Consider the following 27,063-nt stretch of genomic DNA (forward strand, 5'->3'; position numbering starts at 1 on the left):
TTGGGTTCGCTAACTGCTGAGCCAGGACAGGAACTCCCACTTTTTTTTTAAGTTTTAACATACTGAACACAAAAGGAGATTTAGTAACTCCTCTTAGGTGCTCTGAGATGTTTAAGACTCCATTCTCTGCTCTCTCCACTGCTCTCCTTTGATTATTATTGTTCTGGTAGTTATACCTGTAAGTCATTTGGAAATCGAAATTAGAAAAGAGGCCATTTACCATTACATTAGGACAGTTTAAAAGGAATCACTTGTTCACATTTACTAGCTTCCTGAAGCTAGTAAAGATGCTTATGGTTTCCAAGATTCCATGTTAATTTATTTCAGCACTATAAGACAGTGAATAACACATGTTTAGCTATTATAGATTATGAAAAAGGTAGCTCTTAGAAAAGCTAGTACATATTCCAGGTTTCTGTTTAAATGGCACTAAATTGAAAAATCAGTTATCGTAGTAAACAGCAGTCATGATATAGTAGTAGGCAGGTTTCTGAGTGTGTCTGTTGCTTTAGCCAACAGCCAACAACGATTAGCTTTCTTTTCCAGAGATCTGGTGTCAAGTATTAATCAGTTGTAGACTGGAAAGTTTTTATTGGCTAGCATTTGTGGTGGAAGGAACACTAGTCTGCTGTTTTTTGTCTGTAGTCTCTTAGCCATATCACTGCATATGATATCGTTTGCATGGTCTTAGAAAAAGAAGCAGTTCCACTTTTCATCTGTATTGGGAGGGCTTCAGAGTATGAAAATAGTAAATTGTGACCTTGAAGAGTCTAAATTATCTCAGTTAAGGTTGTAATTGTGTACCAGAATAATTTTACATGTTAAACCCAATTTAGTATCCTTTTTTACATTTTGAGTAGTTTCCTAATTTTAAAACATAGTTCATAAAATGATTGTAGTACTGAAAATCTTAAATTACGCAAAAGCTAAGAAATGTAATTTGGATTTTGAGTTATAAAATTTATAAAAACTTGATTCTTTTTTTTTTTTTTGTCTTTTTAGGACCACACCCATGGCGTATGGAGGTTCCCAGGCTAGGCATCTAATTGGAGCTGTAGCTGCTGGCCTGCACCTCAGCCACAGCCATGCAGGGTCTGAGCTGTGTCTGCAACCTACACCACACCAGATTCTCAACCCACTCAGTGAGGCCAGGGATCGAACCTGCAACCTCATGGTTCCTAGTTGGATTGTTTCTGCTGTGCTATGATGGGAATGCCTATATACACTTGATTCTTATGAAAAACTGAAATTCCTGAATGCTTATAGTTTTTGTTTAATCATTTTTCCCTGATTGCAAAAATCATAGGTGTTTGTAGAAAATTTGGAAAATTTCATGGAGTTCCTGTCATGCTTCAGTGGTTAACGAATCTGACTAGGAACGATGAGGTTGTGGGTTCGATTCCTGGCCTTACTCAGTGGGTTAAGGATCCAGCATTGCCGTGAGCTGTGGTGTAGGTCGCAGACGCGGCTCGGATCCCGAGTTGCTGTGGCTCTGGCGTAGGCCAGTGGCTACAACTCCAATTCGACCCCTAGCCTGGGAACCTCCATATGCCGGGAGCAGCCCAAGAAATGGCAAAAAGACAAAAAAAAAAAAGACAATTTGGATAATTTCAGAAATATACATTAAGAAATAAAAGTTACTCATACCTACTACCTAGAGACACCACTACTAACATTTGGTGTATATCCACCCAGCTGCTTATAGAGTTCACCAATAAAAATAAACTTTGAAATGAACACTTAAGGGTAACAAGAGTTAGAAATGGATATACCGCAGCGTGAACCACATTTTGTTAATCCTACTGCTTCTCAGTGTTGCCTTCAGGCTGAAGAGAGGGATCTGCCTGTCTTTGTTTTAGCAACTCTTGCTGTCTGAGTGCTTTGCTGGTTGCAGAGGGTGATGTTTGGAATCCTTGTTGGAGTGCTTTGTTGACATAAGCCACATGGGTTCTTATCAACCTCCTAGAAGAATTCTTTAAATAGGCTCTTGATTGATCGAAAGACTGCCCCAATATTCAGAAATAGAGTAACTCCCAGGATACTGGTGCCAAGAGAAAGCAAGGTGAAGGGGTTAGAGACTCCCAGGTGATTTCAATTAACATCTAACCTCAACTTCAGTTGCCTTGGTACAAGAAAAATCCAAAGAAGGAGCTCAGAGCAGATTATGGTATAAGCATATGCCAGTCTTCTCCAGGGGAAAAGAAAAATGCTAATCTGGTCAGATCTGTTAAAGAGACAGGCCAGGCTGTGCAAAGCAGAACTTTCTCATCCTGCTCATCTTTTGCTTACTGCAGAAGAAAGGTTTATTCTGAGATGAAAGAAAGAAAGAAAGATCACAAACATGTGGCTAGTGATATAAGATGGTTGGCTCTCTTTCTGGATGCTTGGCTAGTGGTAAGCAGATCCTCAGGTCTGAGAAACTAGCCAAGAGAAGTGACACACACAGGACAGCTTCCTCAGGCAGTGATACAACTTGTAGGTATTTGGTGTGAAAACACAATGCTGACTTTGATTCTAAGCTCTCAGCTAGAGGAAGCTCAGGGAGAAATAGGAAGTGGCATCTCTTTGGAAACATTTTATTCTTGACATGTAGCAGACTCCTGCCTGGAGAATTGGTTAAGTGTTGGCCCTTCCATTCTGCCAGCTGTTTTGCAAGAATGCCCTCCTACACTGACCAGTTTAAAAGGTGTCATTTCTGCCTGAGAAACCTGAGAGCTCACATGCCGAGCTTGGTGTGAAGGAATTGCTCTGGAAGATGAATAACCTTTGTGATAACTGCTCAGATGCAAAGGAGGAAGATTGCTAGCTTTATAGGTCTGTGGTTTGAATTCTTCTGGCAGGAAACAGTATGACTCTGATGGTTCAGGAGACTTTTAATGAAGGGATTATTTTCAGAGAGTTAAGGGTAACATGGGGTTCTTGTCACCCAGAAACTAACTGCGGTGGGAAGCCATTATCATTACTAGGTCCAAAGGAGCAAAGAGAAGAAATAGCATTCCTTCCTAGAGCTCAGTGAGAGAGCTGGAGAGAGCTGGAGCCATAGAGGAGGGGCTGTCTGACAGAAACTATAGTCCTGGAGGGATCCAGCCACTGCCAGAAAATACAGCCAGACCAAGGAAGGAATAAAGAAGCAACACTCCCCTCCCCCACTTTCTTTCCTCCTCCTTTGATCTCCTTCCAGGGCTTTCTATTGGTCAAACCCACATAGAAGCCTGCCTGCATGAACCCAGTGACGCTACCCATAGAGGTCAGCTTTTGGAGCACAGAGCAGGGCCACAATGGTGGAAAATTAGTCTGGGGATGGAAAAAGGACCAAACAGAAAATTACTAGCAAACTCTAGTAGCATATTCATAATCCCACTTTCCTCATTTTATCTTATCATCCTCATCTCCTGAAATCCCAAAATAAACCTTAAAGTATGTGAACTATTGATTGACTCAGTTCCATCTTTTAATAGCCTAAGTAGTTACGCTACCCTGATCAGAGTAATGAAATATTCAAAGGGAGAATCTGAACAATTCTCTGAAGAATTGGAAAATCACTGTAAGGCCTTCTGTTGGTGCGTTTTGTTCTTGGTTATAATTAACTAAATTTTTTTTAATTTTATTTAAAAATTTTTTTTGTCTTTTTTCCTTTTCTAGGGCCGCTCCTGCTCCTCCAGGCTAGGAACCTCCAGGCTAGGGGTCGAATTAGAGCTGTAGCTACCGGCCTATGCCAGAGCCACAGCAATGCAGGATCCAAGCTGCATCTGCAACATACACCACAGCTCACGGCAATGCTGGATCTTTAACCCACTGAGCAAGGCCAGGGATCGAACCCGCAACCTCATGGTTCCCAGTCGGATTCGTTAACCACTGAGCCACCACGGGAACTCCTAAGTTTTTTTTTCTCTTAAAGCATGTGAACTGTACAAGTGATTTATCCTAAAATGTAAAAATTATTCTTTTAATCACACATTGGTGAAATGGGTTTTTGTTGTTAAACTTAAGCTGCAATGGAGTTCCCGTCATGGCGCAGTGGTTAATGAATCTGACTAGGAACCATGAGGTTGTAGGTTTGATCCCTGGCCTTGCTCTGTGGGTTAAGGATCCAGCATTGCCATGAGCTGTGGTGAGGTTGCAGACGCGGCTCTGATCCCACACTGCTGTGACTCTGGCGTAGGCCAGTGGCTACAGCTCCAATTCGACCCCTAGCCTGGAAACCTCCATATGCCGTGGGAGTGGACCTAGAAAAGGCAAAAAAAAAAAAAAAAAAAAAAGCTGCAAAAGGAAAGCGGAACCCCCACCCCCACCCCTTAAGTCCTTGCCTATTATTCCTTCATATCTATTTTACTAGGGTAGGATGAATTAACAAGAAGATTGTTACTCAGGCAATCTAGAAATAATAAGAGGTTTTTAGCTGTTAAAAGAGGGTCTGTTTCATTTCGCAACTGTGGAGCATTTGGCTTTGAGAGATAGAAAAATAAGATCTTTACTTTCCAGAAACTTATGAGCAAACAGTGAGAAGAGGTCAGCACCCATCTATAATAATCATCAGTGATAGGAACTTTAATAGAAGCATCAGGTATGGAATTAAAAAGGAGAAATGGTTTTAGTTTATTTTCAAAGATTCTTTCATAAGGCTCAAATTTATCAAAAATATACTTGCTGTGTCCTAGAAAAACAGGAGGTAGAAAGATACCAAATGGCCCTGACCTTAGGGAATGGAGCTCAGAATAAGTGTTTTACTACTGTTTCATCAAGGGCAGCCAGTCTTTTGGTGCCTTCCCATTACTTTAGTGATGGATGACATCCAAAATCCTTACTATGTTCTGCTGTGATCCTGTGATCTGGCCATGCCTATATCTTCAGCCTTCCAGGATCTCTGGCCTTTTAGTTACTCGGATTTCCCTTAGTAACTCAGGATCCCTTGCCTATAGACCTACTGCCACCCTCATGTCTGAACACTTCTTCTGCTTCCTTGGTCCCAGTTTAAATGCCACCTCTTCATAGAACCCTTCCTTGATGTTCCAGACAAATTCCAGGGATTTTCTTACTTGCTGTTAAGCCTGTAGGTATTCAGGCACCCTGCTCTTATTCCTTCAAGCACCTTTCTACTTCTTGTGTAGGAATTGGTGGCTGTCTTCTCTACCAGAAGGTAAGTACCATGAGAGCAAAGTACCTGTCTGTCTGTTTCACAGTTGCGTCCTCAGCCCCAAGCATGGTGCTTAATATTGGTGAAGAATAAAGAGTTGTAGAAGGAAGGAAAAAGAATTGGTTTCTAGCCCTGACCCTCCTGCTCACCAGCTCCGTGACTTTTGGTATTTCACCACTAGAGTCTCCATTTCTTATCTGTAGAATGGGAATAATGATGACAGTGGCACTTGAATGTGCTAGGCACTGTGCTTTACTGGTCTTACCTCCTCCATTAAGCCTCATGGGAGTGGTGAACTGATTTTCTTGAGGTCACACAGTTTGAAATAGAAAACAGGATTTAAATCCTGGTCTAATTCCAAAAACTGATTGTTTTTCTCCACGCCTATGATTGTCCTGGGGGTAAATCCAGGAGGGGAGAAATTCCTTGATACAGGATTGTATGGATGCCCCGGCTGGGAATGTTGACATTAATGAGGAAGCCAGCTGGAGAACTCTTAAACCAGTTTTAGGGACAATGTGTGGGATTAACTCCATTTATTTATTTATTTTTTATTTGTGACAGCAGAGGGCATTTTTATTTTTAACAGATTTTTTCCCCCAACATATTAAATTTTTTATTATACTTAATTTACAATGTTCTGTCAATTTCTACTCTAAGATTAACTCCATTTAGATGAAGTGACTTGTAAACTGAGCCTTGACTTCTAAACTGTAGTCAGTTGGATGTAGAAGAGGCTTGTAGTGTGAATGCCCTGAGGCAGTCACTGGGGCTGCTGAGTGAAGAGCCTTGCAAGTTGGGCCCAGAGTTGCTGGTAAAATGCTTTAGGGAGACGTCAATGGGTTTACTTACTAAAAATATTTTGGAAGCAGAAAGTCTCAATTTGGAGTCTCTTTGGGGGCACAAGTGTCCAAAGCCCTCCCAGTTTGCATCTCTGTAGCAAAGGATGCATTTCAGCTGATTTTTTCCTTCCACTGTAGTACCCAGCACCAACGGTGTTTGAAAAGGAATCGCCAGTGTGAGGTAAGGGATGGATGTTTTTGTTCAGTTGTTTGATATGATTCTTTTGTTGTTTGTTATGGTTTTTCTTCTATAAGAGTAGGTTACCTAGCCCAGATAGGTGGCACCTGTGCACAGGTTACCTTACCTTTGTAGCCTCAGTTTCTCTTTTGGGAATTAGGGACAGTTAAAATATCTACATCAAAAAATAATAATAATAGAAAAATAAAACATCTACGTCATAGGCCTGTTGTGTAATATCCACACAGTGCATGGTACAAAATAAGCTTTCAGGCAGTGTTAGCTGTTATTGTTGTTAATACTTCCTGTCCATTCCCGTCTGCGGATGGACATTGTTTATTTCTCAAAGACAGGTTGACTGGGGCATAGAAACTGACTTTTTTTTTAAAGTTTAGGGTTTACAAAGATAGTAAAATTGGCAATGAAAAGAAGGCAATGAAACACCTTAGCTGAGCAGTCCCAGTGTTTCCTAGTTGTGTTTATGATGAAATGTAAAATGTGATCACAAGCCGATTCTTACAGAATCCATTGTGGGCTAGGGCTGTGCTCTCCATGTATTCTCCCTGAGAAGTAGTTTTGATTTTATCTATTTTATAGATAGGAAGTTATGATCTTTTCTAAGATGTTCTCAGACAACTATAGAAGTAGCTGTTAACCATTTGCTTCTCCAAACCCATTTTGCACCTTTAGCATTGTAAAGACCTGACTTATCTTCCAACAACTTCAGCAGCTTGGCTGAGGGGGGAAAATGGGAACAGAGCTCTTAATTTTTTCTGACTCTATTGAATTAATTGCAAGCACTAGGTATAGTGTGCTAGTTAATGCATAGAAAAGGCTCAAAAATGTTTATTGAATATAAATTTTAATCAGATTGAGTGAGAAAAAGATGATAGAGAAAAGCAGTATTAGATGCTGGTCTTGCCCTATTTTGTATTAAAAAAAAAGAGTGATGGGAGTTCCTGTCATGGTGCAATGGAAATGAATCCAGCTAGGAACCATGAGGTTTGCTGGTTGGATCCCTTGCCTTGCTCAGTGGGTTAAGGATCTGATGTTTCCGTGAGCTGTGGTGTAGGTTGCAGATGTGGCTTTGATCCTGTGTGGCTGTGGCAGTGGCATAGGCTGGCAGCTGCAGCTCTGATTAGACCCCTAGCCTGGGAACCTCCATGTGCCATGGGTGCATCCCTAAAAAGACAAAAGACAAAAAAAACAAACAAACAAACAAACAAAAAAAACTGAGGACACCAAAGATTTTATGAGCATAGTCTGTTTATACAGACTAACAGTTGGAATCTGAGGTGGAGAATTTTCTTGTATGTATTGCATAGTATTAACTCTAGTCAGTGTGGTTCAGTTATCTACAGAAATCTGTTTACTTCCCAGTAGGTGCCTCTACTGCCCACGAAGCTCCTGGTTCTCTCTTTGTGTCGGGCAGATTAGTTTAGTCTCAAGGAAGATAAACTATATAACATTAAAATATTCAGGCCAGGAGTTCCCTGGTGGCTCAGTGGGTTAAGGATCTGGCATTGTCACTGCTGTGACACTGGTTACAGCTGTATTGAGGGTTTGATCCCTGGCCCAGGAGCTCCCACATGGCATGGAGTGCGGCCAAACAAACCTCAGACCAAAAATAAGAAGGTGTAGCTACTGCTAGAGGTCATCATCAGTGTATTTCATAGTTAGATCTGACTGATATTAGTGTTTTCCTTTAACTCAAAGTAATTAAGAGCAGACCTAAAGTAAATAGCATGTAATGGTAATGGGGGGAAAGGAGGAAACCTTGCATACAACAGTAGGCCAGCTACATGCATTTAATTCTAGATTTTCACTCCCTCCCCACAACAACAGGAAAAAAAACCTTCATTCCCTCCCTTTCTTCCTTCCTTCCTCCCTTCCCATCCCTTCCCTTCCCTTTCATAGGAGCTTCATTGCAATAAGGCATTTATTGGTCTTATCAAACCTGAAAGTTTGGCCAGTCAGATGATAGTTTGATTACTAAGCATCTTCATGATTTATCATGTTATGCCATAAAACGAAGATAATATTTGAGATAATTGTGTTAATTTACTATAGAACTAGTTCATGTAGAAATTTAAATGTGTCCGACATTAGAAGACTTTGATAAGCACCAATTCCCATATCTTGGTTTCTAATACTATTTTCCAATAAAAGGAACCAGACATGACTTAATTCTGTGGCTAGGGCAGGGAAATAAGCAAGATGAGGCTGGAGCCTCCTCTAATGCCAGAAAGCGAGAAAGTAACAAAACAACACAAAACAAAACACACAGATATATAGCACAATGATGGAGTAGTCAAAGGGACACAGGAGCCAGAGAGAGCTCCCAGTGCTCACAGTTGAGGTGATTTATAAATAATATAGTTTTAAATTGTAGCCCAATATGTAAAACAAATAAAATATATAATGTACATATAATGCTAATATAAATATATGTAATATAAATATAGAAAAATAATATAGAACACTCACGAGTCTGTTCTGATACAAATGAGTGATTGAATAAGCAAATAATAAATTTTCCACATGCAGGAATTCCAAGTGGTTTTTGTCGATAATCCCTCAAAAGGAAGTGAAACCTGACTGCCCATCCCATCAGTGTGGGCCTTGTATAGTAACTTCCTTCCCTGGAGCACAGTGTGGAAAGGGGAGGGAGAACCTTTATAGTGGAGAAACCTGACAGACACGACAACGACTTCAGCTACATGATCAAGTTAACATGAACAGTGATGATGTGCGCTTGATGTGATGTAATGAGGGTGGCACTTTAGCTGTGGGTCTACCACCCCAGTTCTGATAATCCTGTTATAATCATGAGAAAAACCTTGGACAGACAATTTAACACTTGCCACAAAATACCTCACCAGTACTCCTTAAAACTGTTGTAAGATTATCATAAAAGGAAAGTCTGAGAAACTCTCAGGGTCTAGAGGAGGTGTAAGGAGACATGACAACTAAGTGTAACATGATAGAGATGGAATCCTGGTGCAGAAGAAGGGCATTAGGCAAGAACTGGGGAGACCTGAATAGAGCATGGACCTCAGTTATTAATAATGCATCAATATTGGTTCATTAGTTGTGACACATGTGGCCCACTAACATAAGAGGTGAACAATAGGGGAAACGGGGTGCAGAATATGTAGAGAATGTAATCTTTACACCTTCTCAGCAAACTTAAAATCATTCTAAAATTAAAGGTTTATTTAAAAAAAAAAAAAAAGAATTTGGCAAGAATGAGTTCAAGTTTAATTTTCATCATTCCGAAATTTTGAAGTAAGCAAAACAGCCCGAGGTGGTCTAGGCTGATTATGGTGTAAAGTGGGACAACTTCCTTGCTGTTGTCTTGTAAAGCTATGACAGTTTGTTTACAGAATCAGAGAATGCAGCATTTCTAACTGTTCTCCTGTGGAATTTCCTACTGCCAAGACTTTTTTCCCCCTTTGCTTCTGCCCAGTAGCAGTCCCTTGAGTGGCATTTGCTGTCCTAGTTAATCAGAGGGTAGGAGAAAATGAAAAACTCTCCTCTTCCCCCTCCTATGAAGTTTCAATGGGCACTGAAAATGTAGGTCAAATTGCATCACTGTAGAAAGGAGCGAACAGGAAGGTATTTATGAAGTGCTGCCAAGCTCTCTTTAGATTCCGAGTCATGGTGAACCAGTGTTGAGCCAGCTTAGGTGTGAGATGCAGGGAGTCAAGGAGTCAGGTTTTGATGTAACCCCAGAATGTTACTTTTTAATCAATGATAAAAAAAGATCTCTGTCTAAAGCCCTAGTGAAAATAACTTACACTGGCATTGTTTAATTTGCATTTCCCATCTTCTGGAATTCTTTTTGTCTCATATTTGTTAATTGGCACATTGCAGCAATTTATATCAATTTAGCCAGAGAGGTGTTTGAAACTATTGCTGTGTGTACATAAAATAAATTTCATATTTGTTAATCACATCTTACCAAATAATCACATAAATCTGAGTGTATTTTGCAAATTATATATAATCGTATACTCAGTGGGATCTTGATTAGCATATAGAAATCATAAAAATAGGTTGTTATATTTAAAGTATGCTGTTTCATGGCTCTTTACTTTTTTTAATGGCAGAATCTTACAGATTTAAAATAAGAGAAGTCTTTACATGTTCTATACATGTTCTTGTTTTTTATGTATTGTAGACTACCTGCCCTTTTATGTCTGGATGTTGGCTGCCAGAGTGGCCTATGTTACAGACACTGTCCTGAACAGTAAGCATCCCGACAGTAAAAATCAATTCTAAAGCCCACCCCATTTTCACTCTCTTCTTACCTCTGTGAGGATGATCAGTAGTTCGTTTGTATATGAAATGGACAATTAGATAAAATATTTTTTCATAGGCTTGGATATTATTATTATTATTATTATTTTATGGATGCACCCACAGCATATGGATGTGCCCGGGCCAGGGATTGAATCTGAGCTGCAGCTGTGACCTACACCACTGCTGCAGCAGTGCTGGATCCTTTAACCCACTGTTCTGAGCTGAGGATTGAACTCCCTCCTGTGCAGTGACCCAAGCCACTGCAGCTGGAGTTTTAACCCACTGTGCCACAGCAGGAACTTCAGGCTAGGCTTGGATATTATTTAATCTTACAGGTTGAATAAATTGTTCCATGAAATATATTTATAATCCAATATTTAGCTATTTTTTTAACTTTTTTTTTGAAATAATTTGAGATTCATAGGAAATTGCGAAGATCATACATAGAGGTCCTAGTTACTCTTCACCCAGTTTCTCCCATTGGTTACATCTCACTTAGCTAGAGTATAGTATCAAAGCCAGAAAACTGACCTTGATACATCAAGTATGTGTACATTCTGTGTTACTTTCTCTCATGTGAAGATGCATGTAGCCACTAAGGTAATCAAGATACAGAACTATTCCATCACTGCAAAAATCTCTTTATAGTCACAGTCATTCCTGTTACCCCCACTTACATAAATGGGATCTTTTGAGATTGGCTTTTTTCACTCATTTTTTAAAATAATTTTATTTAAAAAAATAAGAGTATTTATGTTAAACATTTTTAAGGAATATTTAAACGAAGTTATTATCCAGAGTTTGCTTCACTGATTTTCAAACCTGTATTTTTCTATCTTGGATGTTCTATACTCTGTGTTGCTATATTTGAACAGCAGCTAAAGTCGTATGTGCCGACGTAATAGCTGATTATAGCATTAACCTTATTGCCTACTGTTAAGGACGATACCATGAAGTTAAAGGGAAAATTACCTTGCGAAAAGCCCATTCTGTCAACAAAGTAAATATTACAGTTGATCACTGAGCAGGAGTAAGAAGTCCAAATAGATACTTTAACCATAACAATTAACTGACCCACATTTGTGTTCCATTTCATCTTCAAAGAGCTCTTTAAAGAAGAGAGATTTTTTGGGAACAGGATATTTAAATTGAACAGTAGTTGAAATATTTACATTTATGAGGTAACGAAAAGAGCATGTCACAGATTTGCTGTATGTGGTTAGTATGAAATGTCACCATAAGAAAGCCAGGGTCTAGAGTTCTTGTCATGGCGCAGTGGAAACGAATCTGACCAGGAGCCATGAGGTTATGTGTTCGATCCCTGGCCTCATTCAGTGGGTTAAGGATCCAGAGTTACTGTGAGCTGTGGTGTAGGTCGCATATGCGGCTCGGATCTGGCGTTGCTGTGGCTCTGGCATCCACCAGCAGCAACAGCTCCGATTAGACCCCTAGCCAGGGAACCTCCATATGCCTTGGATGCAGCCCTAAAAAAGAAAAAAAAGAAAGCCAGGGTCTGTATCATGTTAATAAGATTGTTTGTTGACTTGGAAATGGAGTCCTGTGGGTAAATGAAGGCTGGGAACAAACAGCCTCAGAAGGAACAACTCTTCCTCAGATGCTGGTTTGTTGTTTTCAACAAAATAAATATTCTAGGAGCTATAGGAGGGCACCTTAGTGTTTGGCTACAAATAATGATATCATGGCTCTAGGAAATCCCATGTGGCCAAACGTCTGGAGTTGTAATGGAGCAAATAGCTGGTGGGTCCCAAGACACCATGATGAGCTCGAGAGCAGTGAAGGTCAGAGAGTGAACCCTGCTCCTCGGCTTGCCCAAAGTTCCTGTTCCTGCACAGGTTTTTATAGATGGGAAACTCTCGTAACTGGTATTTAATCTCCATTTGACTTCTAGCTCCTAATATTTTAGACAGTCTTCCTTCCAGATAGGGAAATATTCTTTGTAATTGAAATTAGCCTCTATTTACCTACTTAATATTTTTCTTTTCTTCAAGCAGCATGTGATCCTCCTTGAAGTAGTTATTGGGAAGGAGGAGAAGGGAAACAATCATTTATTGATCATTGAATATATGCCAGTCACTGTACTGTTTACATATATTCACACATGTAATTACAGTATTGAAAACTTGCATTAATGATACTTATTGAGTGATGAGTCTGGAATAAACAACATACAATGTAACTGGCAAATAAGCCAGTATATAAATACATATATATACATACTAATTTTTTTTTTTTTTTTTTTTTTTGTCTTTTGTTGTTGTTGTTGTTGTTATTTCTTGGGCCGCTCCCGTGGCATATGGAGGTTCCCAGGCTAGGGGTTGAATCGGAGCTGTAGCCACCGGCCTAAGCCAGAGCCACAGCAACGCAGGATCCGAGCTGCGTCTGCAACCTACACCACAGCTCACGGCAACGCCGGATCGTTAACCCACTGAGCAAGGACAGGGACCGAACCCGAAACCTCATGGTTCCTAGTCGGATTCGTTAACCACTGCGCCATGACGGGAACTCCTATACATACTAATTTTAATCTTTTTAATTTTTTTTATTAAAGTGTATTTGATTTACAGTGTTGTGCCAATCTATTCTACGGCAAAGTGACACAGTCATACATATATACACATTCTTTTTATATATATTATTTACCATCATGGTCTATCCACCCAATTTTTTTTTTTTTTTTAATCCAGGGATTTTCTTTTAGGCTGAGCCCCAAACCTAATTTAAATCAAATTTGTCTTAAAATTGTACACACTAATTTTTTTTTCTTTTTTTTTGCTTTTTAGGGCCCCATATGGAAGTTCCCAGGTGAGGGGTCAAATCAGAGCTATAGCTGCTGGCCTATGCCACAGCAACAGCAGTGCAGGATCTGGTCCACGTCCACGTCTGTGACCTACACCACAGCTGACGGCAAGACCTGATCCACTTAGACCAAGAATCGAACCCACATCCTTATGGATACTAGTTGGGTTCGTTTCTGCTGCACCACAATGGTGACTTCCTATACACACTACTTTATATAGAGAGATTAATTTAAAAACTATGTATCTATTAACATATTTATATAGTGTGAAAAGGCAATATGTGAAGTGATACGGAATTTAGAGATGTAAGACCTCTCCTTCCTTTTAGCCCCATTATATCCAGATGCGGAAAGTAAGTTATAAGTAGAAGAAAAACCAACTAACTTCAGGAGTGAAAACTGCTTCATCTGTCAGTACAACAGGTATAATATGGCAGTCCATAATTAATTACTAAATAAAGCTTTCAGGTTGTAAATGCTATAAATGTTCAGAGGAGAAAATGATTATTGATCTCCGAGTCTTGATTTTGTCACTTGTAATATGCAGAAAATACCTCCCTCATAGAGAGAAATGAATAAAATAGATATGTACACTATTAGTACGCTCAATAAATTTTAGCTGTGCTGTTGATAATGAAAATAATGATGATATAGTAACAACAATAATACTGTCTTAGGGTAGGTTGACTGCTGTCACTACCCAAAACCTTGGTAGCTTAACACAATGAATGGTTTTTTTTCTCACTCAAGTCACAGTTCATTGTGGGTTGGCAAGGAGACCCTTGCTTCACCCAGTCATTCAAGGGTGAAATTTTGTGGCAGTGCTTGGAGCCCTCTCCATTTGACCAGTAGAGGGTATGAGAGACTTGAGGATCAAGACAAGGAGGTTTGTATGGGCCAAGCCTGAAAGTGGCACCCAGCATTTCTGTTAACATTTTAGGACCCACTCATATAACTACACATTACTACAATGAATATTGGGTCATTTCATCTAATTTTGTGCTCAGGAAGATGAGACTGTGGATATAGGTGAGCCTTGGCACCCTATCACAAATTATTTACAAGGGCTTAATGGAAGAAGAGGGATTTTCCCTGGTTCTTTTAGAAAAGAATGTGAGATTTGCAATAGGTTACTCAGCCTGTCTTTACGTGGCATTAGTTCCAGAGGAAGGACAGAAGGCCTTAAAAAGCCTGCAAGCATTTTTAATAAAAATTACACATTTGTCCCACTGCCTTTACTATAAGCCATTTAGTGATCTTGGGCAAGCCATTCAATTTCTTTAGGCCTCTATTTCCTCACTTACAAATACTCATGATAGGATTGTGGTGAAGATTAAACAAAACTTTGCATGTTAAGTGCTTATTAGCATAGGGTCTGATCCAGGGTAAACACTCAGTAAAAGTTATTACTGTTGATAATGTTAATATATGTGGCCCCACAGCTAAATACTGGCTAGCCATTTGTTTGTCATCTTTCCTAAAGGACCACTTGGGAGTAGCAAAAAAAATGACTTGACTGAGTATATTTATATGAATTTTAGAATTCTGTAACCCTAGTTCAGTAATAGGAGGTTAGTGTTCCCCTGGCAGAATACTGAGAGAGAAACCCTGTCTATCCCCCAGGATCTCATCCTCCCATTCAACTCTACAGACTTATTTCCCTCTGAAGAGGACAGCAGGAGTACCGGGCTATAATTTACCTATTCCCTCCTTCCCAAAACTTCCTCAGTGTTGACATGTATCAGTAAGTTTGTCTGGGAAGAGTGAGGGTAAATGTCAAAACAGCTACTTTTTGCCCAGGCCTAATTGTAAGTTCTTAGCAAGGCAAGAACATCTCTTTTCAGGCCCATGTTACCTTGAGTGAGCTGGCAGAGCCTGTGGTTCCATGTAACCTAGTTCTATTCAGCAGGCCTGGGAATGCAAGGATGAAATGCTGCAGACCTTGCCTCTAAGAAACAATCTTAAGGAGGCTGGGTTTTTTTTTTTTGCGGGGTGTGGCTGCAGCAGCGGCATATGGTTGAATCACAGCTGTAGGTGCCGGGCTATGCCACAGCTACAGCAACGCCAGATCCGAGTCCCGTCTGCAACCTACACCACAGCTCAGGGCAATGCTGGATCCTTAACCCACTGAGCGAGGCCAGGGATTGAAACTACAACCTCATGGTTCCTAGTTGGATTGTTTCCGCTGCACCACGACGGGAACTCCAAGGAGGGTGGGTTTTTTGGAAGGTAGGAAGAAAGGAGTTCCTGGTGGTGAGAAGAGCAGTTACGGAGGAACAGAGATAAGGATTGCTCTCCTGGGCAGCAGGGGAAGGCATGGTTTAAGCTCAGCTCTAGTATGCGCCTGCCTCAGGTCTGCCCCTTTTTTACCTCAGCCTCACCTTGCAAGCCTCAGTTTTCTCTCTGTTAAAGGTTGGAGTAAGTTCTGACATCGGTAGACCTGGGAGGATTAAGTGAGATGATACATGTAAAGAGTTTATTATGTGTTAATACTAAGCACATTGTAAGTGCTCAGCACATGACCTACACTACTATTGTTATACTTTTGTGTGCTTCTGTAAATCGACTTCCAAATGCACTGACTCAACCAAGGATTTTGCACAGACATGTAAGCAACCTACTGAGAAATTTATTATTTTTTTGGTTCTCTCTTAGGCTACTGGTGAAATAGTGTACTGTAGTCACAATTGATGGGAAAATGACCTGCTGACCCTTCAGCTAAAAGGATTGGGAGCCCAGTTCATCTCAGTGAAGTCTGGGAGAGGTGGGACTTGAGATGGGAGAGCCATGAGACTTGAAATCATGAAGGGAATAAGGAATGGCTATATTGAACGCTTTGGAAACAAAAGAGAGGCTTAAGTGTGCAGATATGTAGAAGCTGTCAGAAAATAGAGGCTCCTGGAGTTCCCGTCGTGGCTCAGTGGTTAACGAATCCTACTAGGAACCATGAGGTTGCAAGTTCAATCACTGGCCTTGCTCAGTGGGTTAAGGATCCGTCGTTGCTGTGAGCTGTGGTGTGGGTCACAGACGTGGCTCAGATCTGGCGTTGCTGCGGCTGTGGGGTAGCCCAGAGTCTACAGCTCCGACTGGACCCCTAGCCTGGGAACCTCCATATGCTGCAGGTGCGGCCCTAGAAAAGACAAAAAAACAAAACAAAAATGGAGGCTCCTTTTAAAATATTAAGATTCCATGTAAGGAGTTTCGTAGAGGGTCAGGAAAGCCCAGGACTGACTTCAGGCACTAAAATATATCTCTGGAACCTAGGCCAGAGTTTTTCCCAGGAGGTGGTTTCAGCCTCTTCATTACCAGTTAGCTTTGCAAACTCTTACTTGGTTTTCAGTGGCATCACCCTTAAAAGCAGTCTCTGTAACCCAGTAGGCAGAAAAAATCAATGGTATCCATGGGGTATTAGTTCCAGGACTGTACTGTGGATGCTTCGGTCTTACAGTACCCACGGATTCTACAGATTTCAGTTTCAACTGCAGTTTTTAAACATTGTACCTAACAATGGCTGATTGGACTCGACCGATGGAACCTGTGGATATGAGGGCTGACTGTGTAGAGTTTAATTCTTCATCTTCTTCTTTTTTTTGCTTTTTAGAGCTGCACCTGTGGCAAAGGGATGTTCCCAGGCTAGGGGTCCAATTGGAGATGTAGCTTTAGGCCTACACCACAGCCACAGCAACACCAGATCTGAGCCTTGTTTGCCACCTACACCATACCTCATGGCCACGCCAGATCCTTAACCCACCAAGCGAGGCCAGGGATGGAACCCACGTCCTCATGGATGCTAGTTGGGTTCGTTACCACTGAGCCACAATAGGAACTTCCCAGAGTTTCATTCATAAGTTTGCTTTGCCAGGGAGGAAACCTGTCAAGGTGAAAGCAAAGTGGAACTTGGGTAAGAGGAGAATGAGTAAACTGGGGACCATACCGAATCACATTTTTGGAGAATATGCCAACAGTTGACAGTAGAACCTGCTTTAAACATTTTGGTTTGTGGTTTTTCGTTTGGGAGAAAAGATATAGAAAAACAACATAGGTTTAGGTTCACAAGCTTGGCTGCATATGGGAGACAAACATGGAAGGAAAGTAAGTCATGCAGCCCAGGTGTGTACTTTGGAAAGTACATGCCCAGTACATGAGACAGCCCCAGCCAGTTATCCCCATGCAGGAGAGCTGGCCTCAGAGGCCAATTCTTGGACCTTCCTAGAGAAAATGGAAATATGGAATGTTAAGTGACTCTTCCCACCTTTAAAATATTAGCAACAATTTCCTTTTTTTTCCCCCAAGACCATGGTCTTTGCACTGAGTCAAAGAGTGAGAAAAATGTGTAACCTGGGAATTAGGTGGTTCAGCTGCATGTACTCCTGCCTCTGGTGCTCGAGAGGCACAGTACCCCATTTGCGGTGCACGCTCTACACGTTTTCATTGATAGATAAAATATATCATATATGTATAAAATAAACAGGTGGGGTCAACCTCTTGGTTTTCAGTCTTTTCCTGTTTTGGATGGAGGAGGGAGTCAGCCTTACCTCACTTCAACTTAGAAGATCGAATCAAGTCAGAATCTGTGCTGTCTTCTTTGTAGGGCCCACCTTTCTAGCCCTTTCTCTTTGCTTTCACATCCTCTCCAAACACGTGAGGTGCATTTTCACACTAAAGCTCCATGGTTTGCCTAGAATTTAAGAAAGTTTAAGAAATAAAGTGTGTACTGTTATGCTTAAAAACAGGACCAAGTCAATTTAGCCTGTATTTTCTTTCCTCTGTCCTAGTTAGTGCATTTTTACTTAATTTTGACAGACTCATTTCTATAACAAGAAGTGATCCAGATTATGTCTTAAATTGCAATAAGCCTCTCAGTCTTAAAAGGAAATGTTACTTCTAGAACATAAAGTTATTTTCTTTTCCTTTTTTTTCATTCGTTTTAGGACCACACCTGTGGCATATGGAAGTTCCAGGCTAGGGGTCAAATTGGAGCTATACCTGCCGGCATACACCACAGCCAGAGCAACGCCAGATCCAAGTTACTTCTGTGACCTACACCACAGCTTGTGGCAATGCCGGATCCTAAACCCACTGAGTGAGGCCAGGAATCGGACCCACATTCTCACAGAGACAACTTTGGGTCCTTTACCTGCTGAGCCACAATGCAAGCTCCCATTTTCTTTGTAAAAGTTGATGTAACACTGCCCCCGTGACTGTGGGCTTTTCACTGTTTCAAGTTAATGAAAGGATTTTTCTGAACTTAAATTCTGCTGATATTTGCTGTTTTATTTTTTTAAATATCAAAGTTTTACTGTCTTTAGCAAAATATTTTTGTCGTGGTTATCTGAAATCAGTTCCAAAAAAAATTAAGCTCAGATGAGGGGGGGGGCATTTACCCTACAGGTCCAGGGGAGTCTTAAAACTTTAGGGAAGGATGTGCTTGGTCCTCTGGGGGACTATGATATTGGACAGGAAAGCCCTTGAACCTCCTGGGCAGAAACTGCTGCCCTTTCTGTCCTCTGGGGCTCTTTGCCCTCCTGGGTCTGATTCATTGAGCATCATGTTCATTCATCAGTCTTTGCTGCCTGGCTTTTTCCTAGAGACCGAGAGCACATGGGGGAGCTTGCAGCCTAGACCAGGGTAGACCCTCTTCATCCCAGATTCTGGTTCTCAGAAGAACAAATTAAATGTCTTAGTCTGGGAGTTTCCATTGTTGCTCAGTGGTAAAGAAACTGACTGGTATCCATGAGGACTCGGGTTCCATCCCTGGCCTCACTCAGTGAGTTAAAGGATCCGGTGTTGCCCTGACCTGTGGTGTAGGTTGCAAATGAGGCTGGGATCTGGCGTTGCATATGGGAACTTCCATATGCCATGGGTGTGGCCCTTCAAGAAAAAGTCTCAGTTTTAGTAAGTGTCCAGCTTAGGCCAAAACAGGAAAGGAGTTTGGAGCCGCCTATTATAAACATGACTTGACATTGGGTTGTATGGTACTTGCAGAAAGGGTCACCATGAGCTAGACAGCTACTCTAGAAGATTTTAAAGACTTTTCTGCAATCTCCATCTTCCCCCTCCACCCAAAAAAAGAGTAAATAAATTAAATGTATGCCTCTCAGGACTTCGGAGAACATTCAAATTAGGTCTTTTCTTTCTTTTTGTTTCCATCTCCTACCTCTAATGAACTGTCATTTAAAAAAAAAATCTTTTAAAAAATTATATTTATTGAATGCTGGTTACATAATAGATGGCAAATGAGTAAAAGCTATCAAGTTTTATGTTTCTATTCTTAGAAAATGTTCTCCTGTCTTCCTTTTAAATTATTTCTCTTTCTCTTTGCAAAACAAAATTAAGTTGCTGTTTAGGCAGTTTGGTGTGCTGGAAAGGGAACTAAATAGCACCAAAGGCCTCCATTCTGGTTCCAATTTCAAACCATTTATTTGCTGGGTAATCTTGAGCAAATTATGACCTCTCTCAGTTTGTTTCCTCAGTAGTAAAATGGAGATCATAATAACAGCTCTTTTGAGCACAGTGTTATTGTGAAGATAAAATGAAAGAATATATACAATCATATAATAGTTCTTTTTCTGCTAAGGAAAGATTTCTGACCCCTATTCTAAGTAGAAAAGTTACTATTTTTAAATGCTTATTTTTAGTAACTGCCACTGCCATTTTTCTCTAAGAAATAAGGTTTCCCTGAAAGCATTTTTGCAGTATTCAGGCTAGTAAATGGTGACTTCTTTTAAAGGCAAACACTGTCTTGGGGGGAGATTTCATAGCACCCAATATCTAATGACTTTCTTGGATACTCTGGAGATACAGCTGGACTGTCCTGATGGAAAGTGAAAACTAGCTTGACCTAGAAAAGTAAGATCAAGCACAATGATCCCAGAGTTGTTCTCTTTGCACCTTCAGCCTACCTTGAAGGAGTCACTGTCAAAGAAGTGGTTATCTCTAACATAGCATCTTTATTGGTTGCCTCTACCCTGGGAATTTGTAGCTTCCTTTGAATGATTTTGCATAGCTGTAAAATGTTTAGGATGCAAAGAAATGAATTTCGGTTCAGTACAGATATGTTAAACAAAATAGTGACTTTTATTGGAAATAAGGCAGAAAAGGAACACTAAAATGGAAATCAGAGAAAAATTTTAAAAGATATGAGACAGAGAAGCAATTAGAAATCTGAGAAATAGAAACAGCTGGCTTATAAAGATTGTAGGAATGATTACTTTATTGAAAATTTATATTACTGAATAACATTTTGTGGGTAAATAAAACAAACTGTTTAAAAAAAGGAGAAGGTGGGAGTTACCATTGTGGCTCAGTGGTAAGGAACCCAACTAGTATCCATGGGGATGCACATTCGATCCCTGGCCTCGCTCAGTGGGTTAAGGACCTGGCGTCACAGTGAGCTGTGGTGTAGGTCACAGATGTGGCTCAGATCTGGTGTTGCTGTGGCTGTGGCGTAGGCCAGCAGCTGCAGCTCAGATTCGACCCCTAGCCTGGGAATTTACATGTGCCATGGGTGTGGCCCTAAAAAGACAAAAAAATGAATAAAAAAAATATTAAATGGGAGGAGAGTTTCCTGGTGGCCTAGTGGTTAAGGATTTGATATTGTTACTGCTATGGCTCAGTTTTGATCCTGGGAACTTTTGTGTGCAGCCAATAAAATAAGAGACGAGGAGTTCCTGCTATGGAGCATTGGATTGATTCTCATGCTGCAGTGGCTTGGGTTGCTGCAGTGGTGTGGGTTTGATCCCTGGTCTGGAGCAGTAGGTTAAAGGATCCTACAGTGTATATTGCAGCTGCGGCTCAGATTTAGTCCCTGGCCCAGAAACTTCCATATGCTGCAGGTTTGCTGCATTTTATGCAGCCATAAAATTTTTTTAAAAGTGGGGTGGGAAGAGGGGAAGGATATGATCCAGTAATAACTTAAAAGCCAATACAGGTGATTATCAATAAATGTTCAAACATGGCATAGAATTTCAGCTACTGTCTTTGGGAGATAGTTTATTAGTACTCAAACCGTGGAACTATTTAGCTTACCATCTTAGAGTGTATGGTAATAAATAAAGATTGAGCAAAGCAGTATTCCTGCCACCAATCTTGGTATATAGCCAGTGAGGATTATATAAAGAAAAGTGAATTTTTTTGTATGAAATCAGCCTGTCTTGTGCTTTACACTTTGACAGTATCTGTTCCATAACTGTGTCATTGTCCACATTTGCTGTTCTTTTTCTCTTGCTGCATGTCAAACTTGAAAACTAGTTTAATCTCTAACTCTGTTTTGTTAATCTCCAATCCCTTGATTCCATAACTCAATGCTTCTCCCTAGATTAATTTGAATAGCACCCACGTTCCACTTGCAATATATATGTATGCATATGTACAAAAATGTGTAGATAAGGGAACAGATAATTTCTTTGTGCTTTTTAGGAGGATAGTTTAATTATAAAGTTTTTGTTTCCTATTTGTAATATTATGAATTGCTTGTATAAACTGCTAAATGATAAAGGACAGAGTGAGCTTTCCAAATAATATCCTCACTCAGTGGGTTGTGTGTGTGTTTAAATCCTGATTCTGACAGGTTTCATAGGAGCAGGCTTTCTGAATAGCCATTTTAAAAATTAAGTGAAAACTCATTAGGGGCAAATTACACACAATGATTTTAAGCCCCAGGAGACTGACTCTATATACATATTGAATAGTCATTTGTTCTTAGATTATTGTATAAATATAGCCAATTAAGTTCATTGTAAAAAAAAAAAAAAGCTGAATTGCATTTGTTGTAAAATTGGTAAAGTGCCTTGAATTTTAACGCTTTGACATTTTAAAATGTGTAATAATTTTGAGGCATCTGGCGACTAATGAGATAGTTGATTTCTGATTAGTTTTATCTATTGTTTCATCTCTTTGCCCCTTTTCTTTTTTTTGTAGGTCTGAACAGAATTAAGAAGAAAAAGCTTTCACAGTCACAGCAGATGAAGATCCACTGGTAAATTGATTAGGATTTTTGGCCTGCCCTCCAAAGAAAAGGTAACTAGCTCTTTCAACATTAGTACATCTGAATAAATGCTGTAGTTGTAATGGAGTTTGAGTTTTACCAAAGGCTGATAATTTTTAAAATTTAAGATATCTGAGTAAGATCTCCAGTTTTAAGCATAACCCTGAATATGATCTTACTCATATGAAATGACAGTGACTTTCAGAGTACAGTATTATTTGATGTTTGTCAAAATAAAATCTGCTAAATAATCTTTCTCCCCAAATTCATTAAAATTGTAGGAATACTCTAGAGATAGGAACCCACCCCTCAGTCCGAATCTACCTTTTCCTGCAAATTTGTCTACAGGTGCATAGTTTATTCTGTTCTGTTCCACTTTTTTTCTTCTCTCTGCAAGCAATATAATCCCAGCTACTCAGGGCAGGGAAGATCCTAGGGAAATTGTAAAACAGGCAAGAGTACCTCAGGCACCCTTTCTGGGCCCAGTGCCTTTGCCCGTCCTTAAGATTTCTGGCCCAAAGCTGAATGCCTGGCTATACAGAGATATACTTCAGTGATCATCAAGAGTCATCACAGAGGATGGCATTCACTGTGGAGTGTCTGGAGAGTGCCAGAGAAGAGAGAAGCAGTGCTTTCCTAGGTGTTGGTCAGCAACTGGCAGTGGTAGGATATGAGGGGGTTAGAGGGGAAGATAGAGAGGAAACGTATTTAACAGAAATGTGAAAGGAGCTCTTTAGTCCATAACTGTTTACTGTCCTACTATGTGCAGAGGGATTATCCTTGAGGAGGAAAAGAGAAGAATAGGAGGTGATTTTCACAGACTACAGTTATGACTTAACTTTTTAAAATGCTGTTCTGATGAAAAGACAAATAGGATACCAGGAATCCAGTGATAGGTAAAGAAGTGTCACAAACTCAGGTCTGCATGGATCAGACAAGTAGAGGAATGAAATGAACGAGGTGAGGAACTTGAATTCATGGCCACTCTCAAAGGCTTACCTTCCCAGTCCCAGCTGACTGTAGGCTCAAAATCCATCCAACAAATATTAATGGAGTACCTACTTACGTGTTGTGCTCTTTTGGGCACTGGGAAGAATTAGAAAGCAAAGGGGCAAAAGTCCCTGTGATTGTGGCACTTAGCTTTTAATGAAAAGAAACAGATAATAGCTAATGTTATAAGTAAATACATTGATCTGACTTCTGTTTTAATAAAACCACTGTGGTCACTATATCGAGATAGGATATGGGGGCAAGGGTAAAAGCAGTGAGAGCAGTTAGACTGTGGTTATTGAAATAATCCAGATCTTTCAAAATTTTAAGGGAAATGAAATCTTAACTTTAATGAGTCTTCTTGTTTTTTTTTTTTTTTTTTTTTTTTTTCTTTTTCAGTTTAAGAAAACAATTTGAGGGAGTTGCCGTTGTGGCATAGTGGAAATGAATCCAGCCAGTATCCATGAGGATGTAGGTTTGATTCCTGGCCTTGCTCAGTGGGTTGGCGATTTGACATTGCCGTGAGCTGTGGTGTAGGTCGCAGATGCAGTTCGGATCCCACATTGCTGTGGCTATGGTATAGGCTGGCAGCTGCAGCTCTGATTTGACCCCTAGCCTGGGAGCTTCCATATGCTGCAGATATGGTCCTAAAAAAGGAAAAAGGAAGAAAAGAAAACAATTTGAATCAACCTAAATAAGTCTGTGGGATTCTGTCATACTGTGAGGTTGCTATCTCTTAATACCTCCAGAATAGAAGTGATAAAGTCAGTTAGAGAAAGGTGAAGATTTTGGGTCAAGCTAAGCTGTTAGGGAAGGTAAGAATTGATTTGAAACTCATATAAAAGCTTGGCCTTGATTAGCACATGAAGCTGAAGGAAGGGAAAAGATAATGTTATGTAACTATTCACAATAACAAAAAGGTAGAAACAACCCAAACGTCCATAAATGGATGAGTGGATAAACTGTGGTATATCCACACAGTGAAATTTTATTGAACCATAAGAAGAAAAAATTACATATATGTGCTCCAACATAGGTGACCCTTGAAAACATATTAACTGAAAGAAGCCAGACTAAAAGGTCACATATCATATAGTTTCAACAATGTGAAATATTCCAAACAGGCAAATCTATTAAGAAAGAAAACAGATGTGGTTTCTAGGAGGAAGCATGAGAGATGGGGAGTGACTGTTTAGTGGGAGCAGTGTTTCCTTCTAGGGTGATGAGAAGTTCTGGAACAAAATAGTGATGATGGTTGCACGACATCGTGAATGTACTAAATGTCACTAAGTTGTATACTTAAAAATGGTTAAAATGGTGAATTTTATGTTATGTGAATTTTACCTCAATTAAAAAAATGAAATGAATGACGTGTGGAAAAGCATTTGAGGAATGTGTATTTTATGTCTTCTTTAGCTGGAGCGGAGTCTTTGTAAGGAGGACTGATGGGTGATAAAACTAGAAAAAGAAGGATGTTGGGCCAGATTGTGAAAGTTGTTGACTGCCAGGCAAGCAGTTTAGAATCTCGTCTGTTGGCAGCTATTAAACATAGCAGTGTATACTCCATAAGGAAGACTATAAAGAGGTCAGAGCTTTGGGAATCTCAGCCTCTGGGTTTCAAAGCATGTCAGATGGTCTATGGTTTTAATCAGTCTGTGATGTTGCTGCTCACCTCATGGAATTTTGTGATAATATCACTGAAGTCTCAAACAAGATTAAAGTTTCTTCATCTTTTTAAAAAATATTTTTATTATCATTCCACATTATGAAAGTTTATTTTAAAAAATTAGGTAACTATGTGAAGTGATTTATATGTCAGCTAACCTTGTTGTGGTAATCATTTCAAGATATATCTATACCTAGGAGTTCCTGTTGTGGCGCAGCAGAAACGAATCTGATTAGGAACCATGAGGTTGCGGGTTCGATCCCTGGCCTTGCTCAGTGGGTTAAGGATCTGGCTTTGCTGTGGCTGTGACTTAGGCCAGTAGCTGTAGCTCCCATTAGACCCCTAGCATGGGAACTTCCATATGCTGAGGGTGGGGCCCTAAAAAGACAAAAAGAAAAACAAAAAAGATATGTCTATATCTATATATCTGTGTCTATATCCATCTCAATCGAGTATCTCAAATCATCACACTGTACACCTTAAGCACACATAGTGTTGTCAATTGTATTTCATTAAAGCTGGAAAATATGTAAACATTATGTAACTATGTATGTTAATAAAAAGCCCCTTTAATTACATTCCTTCCCTCTTTTACCTGTAAGTCCAGAGTTATCTAGACTGTCTTTTTATTTTATTTTTATTTATTTATTTTTTTTAGGGCTGTGCCTGTGGCATATGGAAGTTCCCAGGCTGGGGGCAGAATCAGAGCTATAACCACAGGCCTATGCCACATCCACAGCAACACTGGATCCGAGCCGCATCTGCGACCTACACCCCAGCTCATGGCAATGCCGGATCCTTAACCCACTGCGTGAGGCCAGGGATTGAACCTGTGTCCTCATGGATGCTAGTTGGGTTCATTACCCCTGAGCCACAATGGAAATTCCAGGTCTCCCCCTTTAAATGAGAAAATATGTGTTTGGGTTAGGGGTTGCAGAACTAACTGTATTCAATCATAGCCTTTCATTCACATGTTAGTGAAATAAAGTTAAATCTACATGTCATCTATCTCTACCAAGAAAAGGAAGGTTTTATTTTAGAGGTGGAAAGGGGATGCAAGCCTTTGTGGAACACTCTTTTCAGAAGCAATACAAACCCAGATGGGCTATTGGATCAGGGCGCAAACAATGTGGAAAAGTTGTGTTGGCTGTATCTGTGACTTGACTTAGGGCTGGAACTTTGCTGCAGAAAGGGGAATAAAGAGCTATGTTGTTCCTTCTTTCTTTCTTTTTTTTTTTTTTTTTTTGACTTTTGTCATTTTAGGGCTGTACATGTGGCATATGGAGGTTCCCAGACTAGGGGTCTCATCAGAGCTGTAGCTGCCGGCTTACACCATAGCCACAGCAAAAGGGGGTCTGAGCCACGTCTGTGACCTACACCGCAGCTCAAGGCAACTCCAGCCCTGACCCACTGAGTGAGGCCAGGGATCCAACCTGCAACCTCATGGTTCTTAGTTGGATGGGAGCTCCTAAATGAAGATTTTTAAATGAAATTTGTCCATCATTTAAAATCACGGGCTAGAATTAAGTTCCTAGAAACATTTGGGTATTATTCATTTTAAAGTTACAGGTTAATGTCTTTTATATGGGAATTGTTAAATTTTCTCTCTTTTCAAGCAGTTTACTAGTACTGGTGAATGATTCTTTGGGAGTTTTTTTTTTGGTTGTTGTTGTTTTTGTTTGTTTGTTTGTTTTTGCTTTTTTTAAGGGCTGCCTGTGCAGCATATGGAAGTTCCCAGGCTAGGGGTTGAATTGGAGGTACAGCTGCTGGCCTACACCACAGCCACAGCAACTAGGGACCTGAGCTGGGTCTGGGACATACATCACAGCTCGTGGAAACACTGGATCCTTTAACCCACTGAGCAGGACCGGGTCGAACCCATGTCCTCATGGATACTAGTTGGGTTTGTTTCTACTGAGCCACAACAGGAACTCCTCTTTGGGAGAATTTTGTACATAGCTACAGACATATGATTAAGAAAACAGACCAGGAGTTCCTATCGTGGCTCAGTGGTTAACAAATCTGATTAGAAACCATGAAGTTACGGTTTGATCCCTGGCCTCGCTCAGTGGGTTAAGGATCTGGTGTTGCGGTGAGCTGTGGTGTAGGTCGCAGATGCTGCTCGGATCCCACGTTGCTGTGGC

The 27,063-nt window shown here is 40.3% G+C and overlaps 1 protein-coding gene across 2 annotated transcripts in view; it reads left to right on the forward strand.

Moving 5' to 3' along the window:
* Nucleotides 1-27,063, forward strand: part of ATXN7 (ataxin 7) — a 141,872-nt gene that overhangs the window by 12,673 nt on the left and 102,136 nt on the right. For both annotated transcript variants that reach the window (XM_005669703.4, XM_084988850.1), the window contains exon 2: nucleotides 22,197-22,295. The gene's annotated coding sequence lies outside the window, so the exon portion shown is untranslated. The remainder of the gene's footprint in view (nucleotides 1-22,196; nucleotides 22,296-27,063) is intronic.

Source organism: Sus scrofa, chromosome 13 (assembly GCF_054392235.1).
Source record: "Sus scrofa isolate SSC_HxYL_T2T_F1_AM1 chromosome 13, Sscrofa_HxYL_maternal_Yorkshire_Landrace_v2.0, whole genome shotgun sequence".
NCBI classification, from domain to species: Eukaryota; Metazoa; Chordata; class Mammalia; order Artiodactyla; family Suidae; genus Sus; species Sus scrofa.